At 44.5% G+C, this 22,223-nt stretch overlaps 1 protein-coding gene across 6 annotated transcripts in view; it reads right to left on the bottom strand.

Annotated features, from left to right (window-relative positions):
- Window positions 1-22,223, bottom strand: part of EXTL3 (exostosin like glycosyltransferase 3) — a 142,254-nt gene that overhangs the window by 77,628 nt on the left and 42,403 nt on the right. The window contains exon 3 of one of the 6 annotated variants that reach the window (XM_075144804.1): window positions 20,021-20,076. The exons of the other annotated variants lie outside the window; for them this stretch is intronic. The gene's annotated coding sequence lies outside the window, so the exon portion shown is untranslated. The remainder of the gene's footprint in view (window positions 1-20,020; window positions 20,077-22,223) is intronic. 6 annotated transcript variants of the gene reach the window in all.

Here is a 22,223-nt window from a genome sequence, read left to right as displayed (position 1 = left end):
ACTATCTAAATCCCAAACCAACAAAGATTCCCTTTAAAAATCCCTAAATTCCCTCGGCAAGCTCAAGTCTGCCAATCAGCTGATACGATGATGTATAGAGAGGGCTTTGCATAGAGAGAGCAGGGCTTGGCATAAGAAAAGGAGGAATGCACAAGAATGCTCAATGCAGAAATGAGGGTGGATAAGGAAAATGGGACATTTTACTCTGGCACTGTTACTCCTATCATTTATCAACAAGCAGCAACAAGACAAGAGACAGTATCAGGACTTACTTTTGAGGGGGGAAAAAAAAAACCAACCCCAAACCAAAAAAGAAGGATTTTTTTCCTTAGCTAACTCAGAAAAAGCTTTCATAAAGAAGCCACTTTGCACATGCTGCTCAGGCTCAAGGCAACCTTTAAGGAAAAAACTAGACCTTCAAATTAAGGTCCCTCTTTACCTGAAGTCATAGCCCACTGTTGCAGATATTACAAATCCTTTCCACATTAGACCAGTTGGATGGCACAAAGAATTAGCATGCGAGTGGAGGGATGCTCAGCAGAGGCAAACTGCCGCTTCAAAGAAGAGCAAGAGGCACGTTAGTCTGTCTCAGCACAGAAATCCTTCCCTCTTCCACAGGCAGATAAAGCACATAGAAGTAGCAACACTTCCCTTTTAGAAAATTAGTCCTAAGCTTCCAGTCCACTGCAGAAATTTATTTGAAAGAAAGCAGTCCAAGCAAGAACTTCCAGTATTTTACTGTGTAAAACCACCCTCTGTTTGCTTTCAAGCAAAAATGGTGCTATGGGATTTAGCCTTCAAGAAAGGGAATGGAAACTCCCTTCGTTCAACGCCACCGAACTGGTGTCACTGTGCAGAACTGTGCTGGTATGAGGTGTTCAGAGACCACCTCCTGACACGGTCTCGATTTTGTGACAGACACTGGACTGCCAGATACCATAGCTTAGTTTGTGACCATGCCATGGACTTTCTGCACAAGCAGAACAGCCTCACCCTCTCTGTATCTCAGCATTCCCACATGTAAAGCAAAAGTAACTGGTTATGTGCCTCACAGTGAACCCAATTACCTGCTTTTAGTTAATGTACAACTTCCAAAGACGCATCAAGCCTTGATCCGAAGATACAGTGAATCCATCCCTTCCTGGTAATTTGCTCCAATGATTAATTGCAGCCCATGCCTACCTTCTAATGTCACCTTCCAAAGAGCTGGTACTTCTCACAGTCCTCTCTGACAGACTCAGCAGTATCCAGCACCCTCTTCCCACACAAGGGAGTTGTGTTTCAGTCTCTCTCTTCACTATCCAAAATCTCAGTGGGAGATTTTTTAGAAAGTTGAAGTCTAGATATTTTCTCCCCACTCCAAATACTGCCCTGCTGCTCCTTCTGCATGTTCTCTAGCTTTTCCCACGTCTATTTTAAAATACGGATATCGGAGCTAAATAAGTTATTCCATGAGTATTTTCATAAATGCAATTTTTGGAAATAAAAACATCCTTTGTTCCTATTCCACAGTTCACATGTCCATAGATGGCATTAAACACTTCTTACTGCACTATCACTCTGATTATTCAAGTAGACTTGGCTGCTCAGTACAACCACAAGTACCTTTTCACAGCGACTGTTTGTCCAGGGCAGAGCCCTCTTCCTTGGGTACGGCCCACGCTGCTTGCTCCTCCACAAGCGACTTCGTCGTGGGTCGTGTCACATATGACTTGTGGGACTGCAGTTTACAAGTCATCTGGATTACTCCAAGTCAGTTATCATATTCTCGTAACAATTTATTACTCCATCAGTTTTGTGATGTCCACAGATTTTCTCAGCAGCAATTCTATACTTGATGAAAAGCACAAGAACAGCAAGGATGCAGCTATTCCCAAGAACTTCCATGATCACGTTTACAGCACTACAGCTTTATCACAGCCTTTACATGACTTTTATTTCCTACACTGATGAAAAAAGAGCTGAGACATGGGCTTACGCTATCTTCATGACAGCTTTGACACTGTCTAGTCACACAAAACTGAATTCGTTCAGAGCAGCGTTTTACCACGAGCTTGCAGAGAACCCACTCCTACTTACAAGCACAAGATATTACACAATTTATTTTCACTATGAACAAGAGAAAATTGATTAAGCAGAAGTCATACTTAAAAAGTAAATCTGCTTTTCTACTGTCTATCAAATCAAAATAGCTTGAAAAACTGACAAATATAAGTATTTGCCCAGGAGTAAAGACAAAAACATCCTTCAATGACTCTCACACTTTTCTCGTCCCATCCAGTACTTCCGCAGGCCTTTGTCATCACAGGAATGACGCTTGGCGCTACCACCAGTGATGCTTGATTTTGTAACTTTAACATGTGCAAAAGCTTTATTAAAAGGTCATTAAAGTCCAGAGGCTCTTCGGGCAACTTTGATTCCGCCTACCCTGAGTGTTTCATTTTGACGTAGGCTCCATCTTCAAGTCAAGTAGGTTGTTTGCTGGCTTGTTTTGTTACAGAAGAGTGTTTCATGCACTTACTAATTCCTGCTGGACAAATTGAGCAGAGAAAAGCTGTCTGTTCATCTCAGTCATCCTGCGATTAAAACTTTCCTTTATGAGGAAGACAGGCACAAAATACTCTGTAATGCCTCCACCGTATTTGTTTTTCCTGCAGGTCATCACCACCTCCACCAAAAAGGAAAGGAAGGGTCATTATCCTCACTGTCCTCCATGATGCTCCAAGCCAACAGGCCAACGCATCAATCCAAGCTGCAGAAGTACAGAGAAGCCACAGGACTTCAGGTCCCTTTTCTGCAAGAGTATTTTGAAAAGAAAGGCATGATGTATCAAATGGAACTTGTAGAGCCTGATCCAAGATGTCCCTTGGGGGTTTTCTGCTCCCTTGGGCCTCCGTTTCTACAGGATCACAGTGATTTGCCTGTCTGTTTCCTGCAGGCACTAACTGCCAGCAGGGTAGGGGTGGGTACCCGAGCATCTATATCCCACGCTCTGCATCTCACTGATGCTCTGCCCAACACTTCAGGGTGCCCTTAGCCCACTTCCAGCCTAGTTTCTTACAGAAATAAGATTTGTACAACTGAGTTTTCTTACACCTCTTCTAAAATCTTCTGAAGCAGTTTCAACCCAAATCTGTCCCAGGGTGAAGCTCTAAGACATTAAGGTTGTCCTTCCATAAGGACATGAGGCTCAGAGGCAGGGAGGGCCTAGGACCAGCAGCTTCTGCTGATGTGGGGATGCCTCAGACCTTGATATATCTAAATATAGATATATTTTAGCATCTTTGCCAACGTACAGGTATATATATACATACATATTTTCACATACAGGCAACACACAGAGAGGACAGGACCCACTGAACCCCACTAACCCTGCAAAACTAGACCCAGGGCCTCCAAAAAACACACACTGTTCTGAGAATGGTATTTCTGAAGAGACTGTTTCCAGCAGCTTCCCCAAAAATCACACACTCTGTGGCAACAGCAAGGAGAGAATCCAACAGCAAGGGGAGAATCCAACTCGAGGGCGGTATTCAGTGATGCTTAAGCAACACAGCTTTTCTCCCTCCTCCTCCAGTTCCCTGCCCCTATTCCCCCACACGTTTCCAAATTGGCCCAACTTTGGTGGATTTTTGTGGGAACTGCAAAAGAGACATCTGCCAAACATCAAATCATTGCTTCTAAGTGCATGGGCATGGTGACTTTAAATGGTCACCATGCCTTTATTTTTATTTAATTCTACGAACATGTGTATTTTCTCAGTCTCATTCTCCAAAACAGCTGAACCGTTTTCACTACAGTCTTCCCAAAAAGCACATCTCCCAGCAGACAATTAGCAGGAAAGTTCTAGCTGAAATAAAGTTTGACAAAATATGAGCAACCGAAAATAGGATTTTCAAACACAGGAAGTCTGGCAAACTTTTAATAACTGGTGTTAGCATCAGCCCCAGCTGCACTGAAAAGTGAAAATCTGGTCGAACTGCAGATAAGGTTTTTACATCACCAAATATTAGGCGCCTGAGTTAGCTAGCTGGTGTCTCTAGGATCTCTCTAAAGTAGGAGAAAAAGAAAGAGAGAAGCAGATATATTCCTCCTGAGGGCAGTTCAGGACACCTTTGCCAGGCACTTGCTCAGAAATCCGTCCTCTCTCTCGGCCACTCACCTGGATCAGCAACATGCAGGGGCTGCAAGCCAGGAGTCCTCACCTCCCTTCAGAGCCTAAAATCAACCTCCGGCTTCAAACATCACTTGTGGCAAAATAAGGCATAATAAAGCACAACCCCTCTATCACTGTAACTTAACTGTGTTCAAAATACAATAATCACACCTTAAGTTACAGGTACTCCAAGTATTTTTATAAGATCGGTTACAGGGAAATGCTAGCAAGGAGAAGCTTAGGAATGCCATTGTTCACCTCTCCCAGATAAAAAACCTGCATCAATCCCCTCTCAGGGATCTTTACCCACCTTTCTTTGCTGTTTTGTTTTGCTGCATTACCCAATTTAGGCCGCATGCTCCTTTGGAAAAAGACCTCGACATTTTATTCGTCCATAAAGTTGCTGAGCACACCAATGCTGCTTCGCAAACAAAACCATCAATTTTAGCCGTGAAGGTACCAGTTTCACATAGGCATCCTAACAAGTGCATTAAAATTCTCTTTAAGTGTCCTTCTGTTCAGGCATAGGCCACCAGCAGGATTTCTGTGCACGCAGAAGATGAATGCATGATACACAATTAACATTTCCATAATCAGGATTTCACGTTACTCAAAAGCAATTTGGTAGTTGTTTTTGTTTTTTAAAGTCTCCAACAATCCCTGCAGCAAGTGCTGCTTGGGACAAAGGAGAAGGTGGGCAGCTGCAACCCTTGCAGGTCAAACACTGCTAGACACCTTGCTGCTTTGCACGATCCCTTGCCCAACTCTGCTTCTTCATATCCAAGCTGCGAAAAATTCCGTATCACAAAAATCAGATGCCATCGTAACCAAGTCCACCAAGAATAACGAGGAATCAGAAGTGAATGAGATCTTCGCAGGATGCGGATATAATCTGACACTGTCGGTCTTTTCAGCTCATTACTTTTGGCAGCACGGGCTCCCCAAGAGGTCCCATGAAGGACGAATGACTTAATCAAGGGACCTCCCTGGGGGGGAGGGAGAGGCACAGGCTCTGTCAGGCTCATGAATAAGAGCATCAAATCAAAGCCTGGGAAATCAGTGCCGCCCTATGGCAAATTGACAGTATCAGCTGGTAAATTCTTAAGCTGTTAAGTGGTGCCTTACTCCTGCCCCTGTAGCATAAACTCAATTGCCCTGAGCAGAGCTGGGGACGCAACAAACACCAAAAAGCCAAAATTAGGGAGCTGGTTTCCAGAAGCCTGCAGAAAACCAATCAACGCATTTGGATAGTGCCATGCTACTGCCGAGTGGGCGAACTCCTGGTGTACCCTGCTGTTAAACCTTGCAGCTCCCAATGAGGTGACAACGAAGTGGCAGGAATAGACAGATGATCAGGTTGAAGCACTGCTAGCCCACGGCCAACGCTCGATACTTGTCAACTACCCTTCCACAGCAAGGTAGGAGTATGTATGCACCTGTACAGGCACGCTTCATTTTCAAAGTTCTAAGTACAACCTTTGAGTACATCTCATTTTCAAGCAAAACCGGACAGCAACTTCACGGCCACTAAGCTACTTGTGCATAGCAAGAGCTGCAAAATCTGCAATGACTTCAAATTCTTTACTATTAACACTTCCTTTGTATTAATCCTCCCCAAATGATCCATACTGGAAATTTATGTATGACCGTGTATTAAAACCCACAGTAACTATCTCCCTGAACATGCCATGGAGCTTAAATACATGAAAGTAGAGTGCCTTAAGAGGCTGATGAGAATCATTTTCTAGTACATTGGAAAGGACAAACTGTTTTTACGAGTGTGTGTTTTATAGTCTGTTTTTTCAAATTAAAACTAAAATAGTTCCCAGATGGAAGCTGTATCATTCCAACTTCAACTTAGAGAATACTTTAAAAAAAAAAAACAACAAACAAAAAACCAAACAAAAACCAGGCAAAACTTCAGAAAATTTGGCTCCACGGAAAGGCTGACAGTGTCTTGTGTTGCTCAGAGAGGACTCAGGGGCATGGTGAAAAAAGCCTTGAGTTTTTTTGATCCAAGATTCAAATAATAAGGAAATAGTTTCAAAACGGTGGCAGCAAAGTTTGTCCTTAATTCTACAATGTGTGCATCAGACTGTGGAAAATTTCTTTACAAAGCTCCAGGCAAACACGCAGGCAGCTGGAGTGGGAAAAGGATTCCCTTGCCCATGGTGTGCTTATCCACTGCCTGTAAGTAGCGTTCCTTCTGCAAATCGATTTTTTTTTTTTTTTTAAGTGTCCCATATAGCTATAACATGGCACTAATACTCTTTCCAACTCACAGCACCTTAACAAGAAGCAACCTCTAAAGCTTGAATTTAGCTTTTAATTTGTATCAGCAATGTTTAACACAGACAATATTCCAGCTCATCCCTTATTCTGAAGCTGGAGAGGCGATGAAGAGCGGTGCATTTTTGCCAAGCAAACTAATACTTGCAAATGCAGAGAACACGAGAAGATACAGGAGATGAAAGGAGGATCCTTGAATTTGTAGAGGGTAGAAGTGCAGCCAGCACCTGGCTTTATTTGCACCTTCCAGGTGTTGCAGAGATGTCACATATTCATAATTTGTTAAGGACAAACGTGGAAATGGTGTGATTTACAGGACCACAGGGATGGAAAGAGCAGGTCACTTGGCAATTTCCAGCTCTGGAGGTCCCTGGCTGCTACAGGGTAGGAGGGAATAGGAAGGGAACAGTAAACACTTGCTCTTTGACTCTTCCCTAAGCATTCACTACTGCATCCATGCAGGACGCTGCTCTAAACAGACATTTGGCCCAACCAAGTAGTACAGGTCTTTTCTTTCAAAGAAGCTCTGAACAGCCTGCTGCGTACTTACTCTTCAAATAAATCAGGCTTCAAGGAGCAAAATCGTTACCATGGTAGATACAACGGCAGAGGGAACAACTGTCGTGCCCTACACACAGCCCAAGGTTTGGTCTTACTCTGGCCTAGCCAGGGTGACCACACACCTCTCCCCAACACGCTGGGTGTCCTGCCCAACTCCTGGGCAAGAAGCTGTGCCCATCCATGGAACTCAAGAGCAGCCCAGCACTCCTCGGCATGTTGCCCTCTAGCCCTCTGCCAGAGCGAGCTCCCTAGGGATCACCAGGGAACGGAGCAGAAAGAAATACATGTGCTTCGAAAGAAATGCTTGGGAGGAACTAAAAGCAGATCCTCGTTTCCTCCCCTTTACTCAGGCACCCCAGACACCTCTCCATTTCCTCCCCATACACCTCATCTCCTACCTGTTAAGGTTGTCCTTACTCCGATTTCTGGCTCCTACCCCAACCCTCTTGCTTCCCTCACCTATTATCCAGCATCCCACCTTTCTTTCCAGTGTCCTCTTGCCAACAGCAAGTTCCAACCTACATTGCAGTTTCTGCTGGGCACGGAGATCCTGTTACAGCAGATTACTGAAACGTCGCCTGTGTTTTGCAGTTTAGAGAGGATTAAGTTATGCCACAGCTCATCCAAGCTCACGACACTGTCAGTAACTGTTAAGAAAGCTTTCACTCTGCCTGATGAAGGTGAAAACTGTTTTGGCCATACTGGAGAGGTGGGAGGGAAGAGAATAGCTTTGGTTGTAAGAGGATCTCATAACTGGGTAGAAATTGTGCTGTCAACAGAAGCAAGACACACCACACTGGCAGAAGTTATCCCTTTTCCAAACAATTTTAGGCGGTGCAGTTTTGCATTTGTTCCCTCCTAAAATTAATTTTCCAACCGCTCATCCATAGTTCACCTTCCTAGTGGCCACATCTTCCCTGTACTCACAGTTCTCATACTAAAATGACTAAAAATGCTTCCTGCAAGCAGACAAAAAGCACGATATTAATCCCAAGGCCAAAGCCTCAAGCAGGCAATCAGAAATCCCTCCATGGTCGCAAGCTTTGCAGCAGACCCCTGCAGGTGCTTCCCTCCCTGCACTGCACTTGGGCAGCTCTTGCCTCGGTTCAGGACAATGGGGAGTAAGCGGTGCTTTCCCTTCTCCAAAAAGCACTTTGGGATCTAAGCCAGAGCAGCCCTGCTGGAGAAGCCCCCCCTCAGTCGGAGCAAGGAGCTCTCCCTGGAGCTGGGATCAAACACAGGTATCTTCAAGCGGGGATCTTACCCCTCTCCATGTCACCAAACCTGCTCTTTGCTAAAAGAAGCATTGAACAGGCTCTTTAAACACCAACCTCAGTGAGGCTCCGCCAGCAACCACAACAGAAAGCGCATGTTTCCATATTAATTTCTTCTCCCTGAAAACCCTAGGACATGGCAAGAGCAGAATAATAATACCATTACAGATATTTAATGCAGTAATTTCAGAGCCAATTAACATAATGAACCTCCGTCTCCTTCAGATAAGGAATCTCAAAACAATCAAGTTAAAGGTGATTGGGCTGATCAAGCATGTAAGAATAATGCTAAACACTGAATATATGAATGGAACTGGGAAAGATTTCTACACAGTCCTTCCTCAAAAAACCATCCTCCAACCTTCCTCTGGCTCCACACACACACAAAAGGAGGATCCATGGTATTTATTATCTCTATTTTGATAGCACGCAGAGGGAATAGCACTGGAAGCTTTTTATAAGAGATACTGAGCCAAACCAAGCCCTGCAGCAGATGATTCCGAGGCAGAAGGGTAGTAAGGTGGTCTTGCAGCAAATGAGTAAAGCAATAAGCAGCAAGTCCTGGGTGAGAAGCAGCCCATTCCTTCTGTATTCAGTTGCATGATAGAGAATCATCTGTACTAGAGGAACAGTTACATCTCTCTCGTGGGAAATACCCGAAGCCACGTGTGCTGTTTGCTCCATGCTGTGCCCTCTGCAAAAGGTAGCTAAAGAGGTTATGAAGGATCCACACTTAACACACATTTGTGACACTTCAAATCGATGTTCTGGGGCAAAAAAAAAAGTCACACTAACATTTAGGACACTAAGTGGTGGGGAAAGAGGTCATTTATGACTTCCCCCGGACATAAATTTCTCTGCCAAATCAGTTACAAGAACATTAATGCTTCGCGGGGTGAACACGAGAACTCACCATGGATGTGGGACAAAAGACCATCGCACTGATCAGGCCAGCGGGTGCTGGAGTGGTCCAAGTCTCTCCGTTCAGCATAGCCTTGATTTTTCTCGCCAGACATGCAGCTCACAAGAGCCACAACAGCCCGGTCCAAGCCTGCTGTGCCATCAGAAGAGACTTCAGGGTGGCGAAACTCAGACCGCCAGCGTGAGAACAGGCTGATAAGGCCACACCACAGCTAACGATGATTTCCTGCTTTTGAAGCTGCAGAAACAGTTGTTTTTTTTTTTTTTTCTTTTCTTAGAAATTAACTAAAAGCGCCAGTACAGTTAGTGCAAACGGCATGACAAGGAAGTAAAAACAAACAGGAAAAAAAAGGAATGAAATCAGGGCACACAGCCTCTGCCTACAACCTGAACCTGTCTCCTTGTCCACCATTCCTCGTCCGGGACACTTCGCTCCTTTGCTTCCAGCTCCACCACAATCCTTACTCCATTTCTCATCCAGTTCCTCCAGATTTGGTCCTCTCCCTCCCATCGAGAGAAGTGCTCCAGGAGGCTCCAGTAGATACAATAGGATTTCCTCCTCTACTTCTTTACGTAGAGTCACCCCAAAATGTTCATCCTTGCTGCCCCAACTCTCCACCCACATCCCTTGCACCCCCAACCCCAAACGGGATGCCTCGGAGGCTCATCTCACCCCAGGTGCTCCGTATACAAGCCGGCAGCTGAACTCAACCGCTGTGCTGAAAGCTTGTTATTCCCGACACTGGCACCGATGCCGAGCCCTTGATGTGTGCATGCAAACTCAAGACGCTACACAAAAGAGACCCACAATACCCACAAAAACAAGGAAGCCCAAGAAGAACAAGCCAACGGACATAAAAGATGCAAAACACTAGCTGTGCTTAACCCAGACACTCCTCCCAGGCAGAAAGGCTCGATCACGTTGAATAACCATAAATCTCATAGTTCCTCAAATAATACGCACTGAAGACATGCAAAAGATTTCTAGTTTAAGCTCATGAAATGAATAAGGTTGTTTTATGCACTAAAGCTTTTGCTCTGTCACTTCAAACCATGGCAAAATCTACCCCATGATTCAGAAGAGGACAAGTACCAAGGATATGTTTCAATGAGCATCAAATTAACAAATTGATCAAAATAACATATAGTTTGATTTCCAACAACAAGGCCACACCAGTACCACCTGTGAGCATCCATGCTGGAATGGGCAAGCAACCCCACACCGACAGCTAAGCCCTGTGTTATAAACTCAGTCGTCACCTCTAAGTTATCATATTAAACACAGCAAACGGGTTTTGCTGTTTATTTGGCTACAGACTAACAAGGAGCCACACTAAAACTGTACCCTCTGCAACCCAAGAGTTTCCTTGTCATTGCCTCAATGTACAACCAGCAGCATCAATTACCAGAACTTTGAGGTATCAGAAGGCAATAATTAGGCAAATTAAGGCAAGGAAGAGCTAAATGACTTGTCCAGGGCCACAGAAGGCAGTCAGTGATGGAGAAATGAGTGGCGTTTAGGAGTCTTGCTTGTTCCTGAAGCCCTGACAGAACCCCCACAAGACCAATTCACGTGGGAGCTGCCGGGACAAAGCATTGGCATCTGAAAACCTGCCACGGGGCGAGAAAGCTGTGCTGCAGCCAAAACCAACTTTCTCCCCGCTCCCTTCCTCTCCGCCCACAAAGATAAGAGTTCTGCTGGCTCAGTGATTTCAGGCAAGATGTAGAACTCGACTGAAAACAGAAAGAAAAACAAACAGAAGTCCCTCACCCCCTGATGCTTGGGACTCAAAGAGCCCAAGGCTGCTGAAGGGACGCTTGCTTGGCTGGGCTGCCTGAGGCACACCACACGGTACACACTCTTTTGTGAGCGAGCAAAGCTACAAACAGAAGGAAAAAATAAAAGCCTCTCCAGTGCTGCAGCAGCAGGAGGCATTGCCAGGGATCTCGCAGCCCAGCTTCGGGAATCCTGCTGCTGTGCAGGGGACGATGAAGCTCGTGCAGCCCCACGGCTTCCTTGAGAAAGCACCACAGGGAGCAGAACAGAGCGAGATAAAGCTTACAGGACTAGATTGCCTACAACTCAGGTATCCTGATATTCCCATCTCCAGGGTATCTGGAGTAACTAATTAATAGGGAGTCATGGGATATAAGTGAGCAACTAGATATTTAGGATTAATTTAATTACTTCAGCCTCAAAAGCATCCCAAAATTACAGCAACAAGAGATTTTCTTTACAGCATCCCCGTAGTACAGCAATACTTACTACCTGTACTCCAACCTCTGCTGCAGCTCTTGACGTCTCCAGCGGTAGAGTTTTCCTTGGGAAAGGTTTCTGGCAGCCTAGCTGATTTTCAATGTTAGGATGTAATAAAAAAGGAAATTCATGAATTGGCTGCAGCAATTTGAGGAAGATTTGTGGCCATAGCAACATTACTGTAATCTATGCTGCAGGAAACAAAAGCTACTTTGATCATCTCGTTCCCTACCCTCTCCACCCCAGCTGTAACGCTAGACAACATCCAGTCCCCCAAATGCCCACGTGTGCTCTCCCACTCGCTACTCCTGACATGAAATCACTGAAAAGGGGACCCAAAGGGACTTTGAAAGATTGACCGGTGCACCCACCATCCGGACAGACTCTGCCCAAGCAGCCACTCTTGACAGACCACACTCCTGAGCTGGTTTAGGAAGGGGGTGATGCCTGCCTCTCCCAATTGCCCACCAAGCACCAGCCGTTCCACAGTGCTCCCAGCAAGGCAAGCATGTGACAGCGATGATTTGGCTAAGTTGAGCTGAGAACACTAATTGTGCTGGTAGCCGATAATAAACAACTCGCTCTAGGTTTATCGCTGCTCTATGCCACGTGGCTGCTGCCTTCTGTTTCCTTTGCTACACTTGCTTATTCTTAAATTCATCTAGAACATCTTTAGGCTCGGATAGTCTCTTGCAATGCACCCATGTCATGCCGTGATGTCCTAACAGGGGGTCTGAGCTCCACTCAGGCCTGCAGGCACTCCTGTAATACAAATAAAAGAATAAATCAAACTGCTGAGAAATTAATCTAACAAGCTGCCTGCCTGTATGGCTCCTACAACAAAGATGCATCTGGAGAGGCCAGTCTGCCCAGCAAGCTGTAGGGAGAGATCTGTATTAATGCTCTCACTATTTTTAGCTTAGCAAATCAGGGGTAGCTGACTCGTACTTCCTGCCCCTGGACACAACATCTGGGCTCTTTATGGTCATTCAAGCTCTTTTCCCACAATGCAGAGCCTGGAATGTGGCAAGGTGGAGCACTGGAGGGGAAGAAGCAGCAAACTGTCCAAATTAGTAGCAAAGAGCAGAGGGCTGCAGTAATTCTACAGCTGGGATAGCTCAGCAGCAGTGATTACAATCTGCCCACTTAATTTGGCCCCGCAGTTTCTATTAGAGACACAGTAGGAGGAAATTCTTGTACAGTAGTTAATGCAAGGGATGGGGTGTCGGGTGACTGGGGGTTTATTCCCAGCTGTGTCGCAGACCTTCCACACAACCTCGGGGAATTCGCTTCATCCGCTCCGGTTCCCTCGCTTGCAGCATTCCTCAGTAATTCACAAGGGATCTCATGGGTTACAAATAGCAGCTGACACTAGAAATATAATCAAGAGCGACTTCCTGTTCATCAGGATGTAAAGCATCTTACAAACTTGCTTGTAACAAGACCAAAAGATGTAACTACAGAAAACTGATCGATCTGCGCCCTCCAACCATCCCACTTCTATAGGACTGAAAGGGGACACCCATGCCAAGCCATGCCCATAGCCCCACGCTACCAGAGACGTTATTTGAGGACGTATGTCTTGATGGTCTCAAAAGATGATCCTGGGAGACAGGAAAAATTAAGCACCTTTTGCTGGTCTGGCTTAAATTATTTCATAGCTCTGACTCTGAAATAAAACCTGAGCACGGGAGCGAGACATGCCAGGAACATGCGAGAATTCTTAGTGGAGCCCTTTGGTCAACTTCAATCAGACCTAAAGTTCAAGCTTAAAGAAAAAAAAAAATTTGGGGGGAACCCCCACAAGTTAAACACACAAAAAAAAAAGAATAAAAGGAAGGACGAAAAGGGTGCATATTTCTGACACTTCACTCATGTAGCTTTGAAGTTGGAGGTTTGTTTGGGACTGAACATATTCTAGTACCCGGGATCTTTTGCTGGTTTTCCTTTGCAGGGGGCAGAGCAGGGGTAGTTCTTTGTAAAATGCTCTGAAGTCCTCAAAAAGAGGGACAAAACTAATTAATGGTATACCTTCCAGTTCAAACCTCTTGCACCACATCAACTGTGAATTGTTGAGACAATTAACTCCTCAGAGTAGCTTCGACACCAGAAAAGCAATGTGGGGTAATCTGGAAAGAAAAGTTGTGGCAGAATCGGGAACCCCTCATCAGCATCTTCTCCCACCTCTTTTTGCATATCCATACCCATCGGCAGCACAGTAATCCAATTAGTTAATCGGCACGTTTGTGTTACAGGATTCATGGGCTCAGACCCTTGGAAGAAAGGCAGTCACAGCAATGCTTCGCACAGATTTTAATCATCATTTGCCAGTTTGAAGGCAAAACACGTAACACTGAATGAAGCAAGTGGCCAGAGAACAGACCAACAGCTATGCTTTGCTTTCAGGGTGAAGTGTCACGAGTACCACTTGGTAACACTGACCTACTTATCCCTACAAAAGGGCCACACAAAGAGCCAACAACCCCATCTCCTGGGCTGCTGCCGTACACTGCTCCTACCGCTCTGAAATCTCTCTGGAAAATTGTCCTGGTTTCGGCTGGGATAGAGTTAATTTTCTTCCTAGTAGCTGGTAGAGTGCTGTGTTTTGGATTTAGTATGAGAATAATGTTGACAACACACTGATGTTGGAGTTGTTGCTAAGTAATGTTTACACTGGTCAAGGACTTTTCAGCTTCCCATGCTCTGCCAGGGACACAAGGAGTTGGGAGGGAGCACAGCCAGGACAGCTGACCCCAGCTGGCCAATGGGGTATTCCATACTGTATGATGTCATGCTCAGCATATAAAGCTGGGAGAAGAAGGAGGAAGGGGGGAGATGTTCGGAGTGATGGCGTTTGTCTTCCCAAGTCACCGTTAGGCATGATGGAGCCCTGCTTTCCTGGAGATGGTTGATACCTGCCTGCCGATGGGAAGCGGTGAATGAATTCCTTGGTTTGCTTTGCTTGTGTACATGGCTTTTGCTTTCCCTATTAAACTGTCTTTATCTCAACCCATGAGTTTTCTCACTTTTACTGTTCTGATTCTCCCCCCCATCCCACCGGGGGGGGAGTGAGCGAGCAGCTGTGTGGGGCTGAGCTGCCGGCTGGGGTTAAACCACGACAAAAATACACTATAAAGAATGTAGGATGGGTAGGACCTTCCAAGACCACTCCAGCTTTCACAAAAATAATTGCTATTTTTGACACAGTCAGAGCAAGGCTGTGTTTAGAAAATCCCACTTTGCACCTTTGCCTTCCAACGGCATCTTTTGTCCAGTATCTCCCAAATTTTAAAACCCCTCTGTAATCTTTCGAGGATGAAAGGGCAGACAGACTTCATTTTTTCAGGACGAAAGCTTTCAAATCTGCAGGAGTGTTTCAAGAATGATCATTCACGCTTGCCAATCCAAACAAAAACCCACACGCAAGTACATGGGAATGCTAAAGAGAAACAGCCCGCGCAGCAAGCAGCATTACACAGACCTACAGCCCCAGCTGCAGCAGACCAGGCAACCTGCTGCTCCTCGAGCCAGAGCCATCACTCGAGCGATACATACATGGAGGCAGAATAAAGTCTGGGGGAAATAGCACAGTTGTTGACTGAGAAAAAAAGAGCCTAAGCCCATCCGTTTGACAACTCAGAAGCACACTCTATACAAGCAGGGTACCAGGATGAACCTAAATCACTGCAAAGCCTGACACGCCCCTTCATGGCACCTTGTGAGGTCTGAAGTTACGGCTTACTTTCAATCAAATTTTTACTTGTGGCTTTATTTTGAGTCATGTTCAGAAGTTCAGTACTAAAGTATACTTTGCAAAGAGCAGAAGGCTAAATGATAACTCTGTAATAATGAAGAGCCAAGGAGACACTGATTAATTTGCAGGGCAGCAGTGATACACAAAGCTGAGAGGACACAGGACTCGACCTCTCCTCGGACTTGCCCAGCTAACCCCATCACCAACCTCTTCCTAGGACTTCCTAGAAACAGATCCTGCTGCCCAGCACCATTCATAAGCACAAGACTGGGAGCCCAGCAGGGTTCTCTCGTTTCATTGCAAGCAAAGAACTTCAGAAAACTCTTCAAATAAAAGTTTCCTGAACACCAGCCACAACTTCTGAATCAACACTCCGGTAGCAGATTCCTCCTCTATCCCAGCTGATGGTGTGATGTCTCTTTACTTGCCAAACACCTGCTCATCAGAAATGAAACTTAGTGCTTTATAGCATGAAACAGACTTTGCAAACACATGAACTAACCATGCAAATGAACCATTTGTTCAGGCTTCACGCGCAGCAGCCCATTCCGCGGCAGATCTGCCATTCAGACCGGCAGCGAGACACAGCCTAGGCGGCTCGTGGGGATCACTCTGAGCCGAAGAGGCACAACTGGAGCCCCGAGAGCTTCAGTCAGTCGCTCAGTCCTGGGTTCTTCTCAATCCTGTCCCCCAGTGAGCTGTTCTGATTCATCCCAGAACCAGAGGCAGAGCCATCATTAGGGAACAAGAGCACTACAGACAGCGCACACATATGAATAAATATTCAAGAGCTGACAGAGCCTCCATTCCCCCCAATCTCTTGAAGAACAGAGACTTTTATTATGTTTGGCATCTAACTGCTTCAATGTGCCACGAAGATGCGCGCTGACAAGCAGCTGCATGCCATTAATGCAAAGCATAGCTGTCTTCAATTAAAGTGCCTCCATTTCATATGACATAGGGAGCTCTGTGCCTTCTTTAATTTTGCACCGTGCACTTTATACAACACAGACTTTTCCAAAGCCTCCGTAGAATTTCCCTTGCATCGAAGAGAAACGTAACCTGCGAAACTTTACATGATAGAGACATTTTGGCAGAGGCAATTGTGTTAAGTATGGCAGGAACTGGATCAGCATAGGCTCAAACACAGACTTCACCTTCACTCAAACTGGGGACAACAAACCCGGATCCAGACTTCACAAAGAAACTGTGATTCCCACTGACTAAGTTTAACCCTGACTTCCAACCATTTTTTCTGCTACGAATCTTAACGTCTCCACAGATGATCAACAGGGTCAACTAAACAGAAAAGACTGAACACCTGTACATAACACCGAAAATTATGCACAGGTACTTCACCCCATGCAAAGCTATTCAAAACAGCCCCCTTCCCACATATATTTATGTCAACTCCAAAGGCTACTGGTGTATAAGAAGTGCTGCCCACATCATATATAGCAGTTTGCTCCTTCAGCCATAATTTTTTTGAAGTATGGGTGTAACAAGAAATGGATAAACACAAAAGGCAACTCAAAGACATTTAGCTGACCTAAATAATGGTAATTTCCTGGTAATTTCACTTAATAATTTTAGAATTTGCAATACTTCAAGCAAACAACACACACTGGCCACAGAGATAAAAGCTGGTGGCTTTAACTTTACTATCCGAGACATCCCTTCCAGTATGCACATCTCTGATAAGCACCCAGCTGTTGCAAAGAAGAGCCACAAGACTGAGAAGTCTCAGATCTCCTTTTGATTTTATTTAGCTTCTAGAAGGAGGGGCTTCCAGACTGCAAAAACTGTGAAGAAGCACTAAAGAGAATAAAAACAAAGTGACTTGCTTTCACTGTATCATTCACTCTAAATGAGAAAACCCATCCAAGAAAGGTGCATATGAAGGTTGAAAGCACAGCATGTCTTATGGATCTGCATTCATAAGGAGGTAAAAATTTGTTTGGAAAAGGATATATCCAGACTAGGAATATCCAGACTGAAATGGGAATTTCATAGTAACGGTAGACAGGAGTAAAATATCCACTTTTACTACATTTTTTATGTATCAGCCTCAACTGTGTCTGGTTCTGCTAACATAAGATGTTTTACATGCCTCAAACATGAATATCAAACAGGTTTCAGTACTTGTCTTGGATTTCTTCTAAAAAAACCCAAACCAAACAAAACAGGTTTTGTAAAGTCTAAAGTTCTAGCCATGGTATGAAGAAATATAGTTAGTAAGGTATCATCTAAGGCAACCTATTGCCTTTTAACTTCTTTGCTCACCGAAAGAAAGCAGCCTTGTTCTCTCCCCTCCAAAACCTTAAAACTATGTGGGATTTCATTTTTTAAAATTATTTAATGGATTAAACATATACATATAATTTGAGAAATATACAGCCCCCTGCCTCCCTCTTATGGTGACTTTAGCACTGCTTCTCCAGCCACCCTGAACTGCACACCCAGCCCTGGGCCACGGCCACCTCGCGACCAGAACTTGTAGTTAAAACCTTCTGGTGAAACAGTTTGGATTTCCCATGTTTTCATTTCACATTAACGACTGGACACATTGGCAGGGGAGAGAATTTGGCATGACGCTGCCAATATTTGAGGGTAAAGACCAATCAGAGAAAGATCCTGTGTTGCGACAGGCAATAACATCACAAAAACCAGAATTTTAAGGCAGCAAACAGGACTACAGAACAATTTTTTTTTACAGAGAAAGACAAAGCAACACTTTCATAGTAAAGTCAGACAAGAGAAACTAGAACAGGGACAATCCTGCCATGGGAAGACCAATTACTACCAGCAAGTTTAACGGCAATACTATTGTGCACTACTGCAACGTGCACAGCGATGGCCCCAAGAACATGGTCCCCATGCACCATCCTGGGAGAGAGTCTCTCACCTGGAAGAGCTCGGTCCCTACACAGAGAGATAACAGGGATTAAACCCAGGGGCTGTGCCTATAGTAGTAAGTTAAACCATGCCAGAGGGGATCCAAACAGCTCCCAGGTAAGGATCAGGAAACAGCACAGGCCGGGGACCATCCCCAAAGGGAGCTGGGAACACGCTGTCTGGATTTGGAGGCTGGAAGTTTAACAGCCAGGGAACAGCCCAGGAACGCCACAGCCTGACAGACAGTCCTAACCAGTGACATCCCAGTTCCCAGAGCTGCAGCCCGACAGACTCAGGGGAAGTGCTTGGGGATGGATGTGGAGGAGACAATGTGCAGATAAATACTTCCGTGGGGGTAAGTCTTCCAAATACAAATTAGTGTTTTGAGCATCTGCTCACTTAACACTGAATAGGAATACGTGAACTCCCCATAAGAGAGAATGTGAAGTTGCTTCAAATCCTCTCTCGCGAGCAGCAACTGCTCTCTGCGGGATTATACAGGGCTGCACTTATCGCCTGCCACACAGCAACCTGCAGACTCTGATCCTGTCTCGAAGAGAAGAAAGAGCATTCACTGCAAAGGTCCCTGCCAACAGGCCACCATCGATGACTAAAACGCACTTGATACAATAAAAGACTTGAGGAAATCTCTTTCTTTGAGCAGTTGTGGAGACATTTCAAGGTTTCTCTACACTGCATATTCCAGCGTCACCGCATGACACCTCAGCTCCAGGGAACAAGTGCTCTTGGTTCTGAGAGCTTTGGGCTTCCTGCCAATAACTCCTATCCTCTTCCCTGAGGAAAACCCTCAAACTGTGGGGCCAAAAAAATCCCTAGCTTAAAGGAAAAAAAAAAATTTAAAAAGAAGCTAATGCTTCTCTTCTTCCCCAAATTTCTCTGAAACCAACACGTACACTGAAGAAGCACTAGGAACCAGCACACTGTCCCTCCCCTTATCCACCATTCTCAGCCTTCATCTTTCGAAATGTTCACAGTGCAGCACTGGGTCTCCCTGCAGCCACCTAAGCAGAAGCGATAACGGCCTTCGGGAACCCCTGCCAGCATCGCGCTGTCCTGCCCTGGAGCAGACTTTGTAAGCACTGAAAAACAGCAGATCAAATCATTGTATGTATTTTTAAGTGCTTACAGATGAGCATGAGGTGAGAGGAAGGAAGAACCACATGTTTCTGCAGCTTCTGCAGACTGGGCTGCACAGACCGACTGGCACTCGGAGAGGGGTGCTTCCTACAGAGGCTCACAGAGCTCGCCTGGACACAGGCTGGGGTGGCTCTCGCTTTAGGTCTGTTCCTGGCAAAAAGGGGTACATGAAAGTTTCCAGCTCTTCATTAACTTCACTAACTAAACAAAATGATCTGAAAGAATATAAACATTTAAAATATAAAAGCAGGTTAACATCAAACTAAATTATCAGGCTAATTAAACCCCATCTACTAAGCCCATTTATCCTTTATCCAATAATTAAATAATTATTTCATTAATTTGGGAAGGGAGCAGTATAATTTTAATCCTCATGACAAAAGAGCATTATCACAGCGTCAGTGACAACTGATAGCTGCATCCAACGGCCACACAACTCACACAAGCTTCAAGTATTTACTCACAGGCTGAAATCAATGCTGAAAGAGTAATTCCTGATGCCAATCAAAAGTTGTCCATACAAATTACAGACACATAAGATCCCAGCTTATGAAACAGTCATCACAATCAAACTAGATAATTTGTTACAATTAAAATGCAGTAACATAATTCAAGTAGAAAGGATGACTACTCAAGATAGAACATAAAAGGTCTAATGTTAAGAGCATGTATAGGTGCTTTTATAGAGAGAAATTTTATTTAATCTGTGGTGCTTAGGGAAATTGTAGGTCCCTCTCTCCGGCTCACACACTTACCTAACAGCCATCTGCTAGAGTTCAGATGAGTGCAAGCGTTCCCCTCCTAGCAGGAACTGGAGAATGAACAAGATTTTAAAAGTCAATACGTACAAAAAGAACAGCAGCTTGGGATGCGGAAAATTGCTTAAATTTTATTTCTTCCAAGTACCTGCAAAAGCACTATCTCTCCCCTTCACTCAAAGATCTTAATGCTTGTTTTTCTTCTTTATCTCTGTTTATTGATTTTACAAGAAAAAACAGCACCAGAGCATTTGCCAGGAAGGATGAATTATGTGTGTAGATTCAAGAGGCTTAAAGCAGACTTGCCCTGAAATCTGAGAATCAAGTTCTAAGCAAGATTATTCAGCCTTTACTATGTCCACAAGGGAAAAGCATTTTCCGTGGGAAAACAGATTCATGAGCTGCCCAAGCTTTCAGTTTAGACCATTTTTCTTTTTTGGAGCATCTTTAAAACCTTTACATTTCACAGAAACATTAATGTTTTCATTGTAGATTTCAGAAAAAGTATAAACAAAAATTGTAATTTCCTAAAAGTATTGAGGAAGCTTTTATTTATTGCTTTACTGCTCTGGAAAAAAACATTACTTGCTTTAAAATAAATTTAAAATGAATACTGCTCTGCTAGACTCAAGGCATCTTATCGCATAGAAAGGCAGATTTCACTTGATGATGTGGTGGATTTGCTGTGCACAGAGAAAACGCAACACACACGAACACATGGTAAGCGATACAAAACAGCCGGTGCCCAGCCAGCATGCCCACATCAAAGGCACAGAAATGGGGCATGAATAAAAGCAAGTCAAAACCCTTTGACAACGGCAAGAATTCCTGGGTCCTAACCCAGCGCTGACTTCACTACAGGGCTACTCAATGAAAATTATTCTATTTTAACTAAAAGGGTATTAATCCAAACCAATTAGTTCAACCATACTAAACCTCTCTTTGCAGAAGTGACCTTCTTTCGAAATAGCTTAATTTGACTCTGGAAGTAAATTAAGACAAACCTTCAGGCAAATTTCATTCTGAGTAAGAACTAAATTTCATAAACTTCAAACAATCGAAGAGCCTGAGAAGTTGAATTCAGGTTAGTTTGCATATCCATATGCAGATGAGCCACGAACCTCCCAGCAATTCTTCCAAACACCCCACAGCAGTCTCAGCCCAACTTTCTGCTCCCAGACTGAAGTGTGATACTGCTCTTCTAGTCGATAATCATCTTTCTGCCTCCCAGATGGCTATATTTCCACAGAGCTGTGAACGTATAGCTGTCTAGGGCTTAGAGATCCTGGGAATGGAAAGCATTATATGATGCTTAAGGCTATTATACTTGTGCGTTGAGTGCTGTAGCCCAGAAGCCAGCCATTAAGAGAAAAGTCGAGATACAAAGCTCTTACAAGAGAGCTCAGTAAGAGGCTTCTGTTAAAAAAAAAAAAAGGAAACTAGGGAGTTTGAAAATATTAAGGAATAACAAATTTGTTTTCCAAGTTCATTTTACTGCGTCGACTCTGTTAAGTGAAAAAGACTGCTTAGAGGGTATGAATTGAATCGATCACACCCGTTTAGGGAAAACACGACACAGTGGGGGGGGAATAACTCATCCAGCTTCAGAAACGCAAGTCTGCTAGGAAAAGGAAAAAGGCCACTGGGGCAGGCAGACAGCAGAGAGGTCGAACAGGAGGAATGGATTTCGGCCCAACTTTTAAAGCGGGTGATGACTAAATACCAGCTGAAGTTCCTGAGACACAGCTCGCCAATTAAATACAGCCCAAAAGGAAAGGCCCACAATGAGATAAACTAAACAAGACAGAGAGATGGGAAAAACCCCTCCTCTCAAGTGCTGTAATTAAGGCATATCTAAGGAAACAAATCATGACAGACTTGCTTGTTGATCTCTTCTGCTCCAGGAAGAGAAGAGCCCCAGAGCCGAGAGTAGCTAAAAAGCAGCCAAGAGAGGAACATGCGATGATGGCTCCCCATATTTGAAGAGAGAAGAATTATCTGGCAATGATACACAAGGCTGTGCTTGAAATGACAGAATTACAATTTCAGAGATGTAATTTTGAGATTTCTTCAGATGATGAAGCTCTACTGGGACATCAAGAAGTCCCCTAAGAGCAGGAGTAAGAACCCTATATTTCAGCAATAAAACCCCAAGATGACGCACGGTGGAGAAGCAGTTTGGTTCCTGGTCCAGGGGTAC

This window comes from Calonectris borealis, chromosome 3 (genome assembly GCF_964195595.1).
Source record: "Calonectris borealis chromosome 3, bCalBor7.hap1.2, whole genome shotgun sequence".
In the NCBI taxonomy this organism is placed as follows: domain Eukaryota; kingdom Metazoa; phylum Chordata; class Aves; order Procellariiformes; family Procellariidae; genus Calonectris; species Calonectris borealis.
Note: the sequence above shows the minus strand (reverse complement) of the source record. Positions and strands in the feature narration are given on the sequence as shown.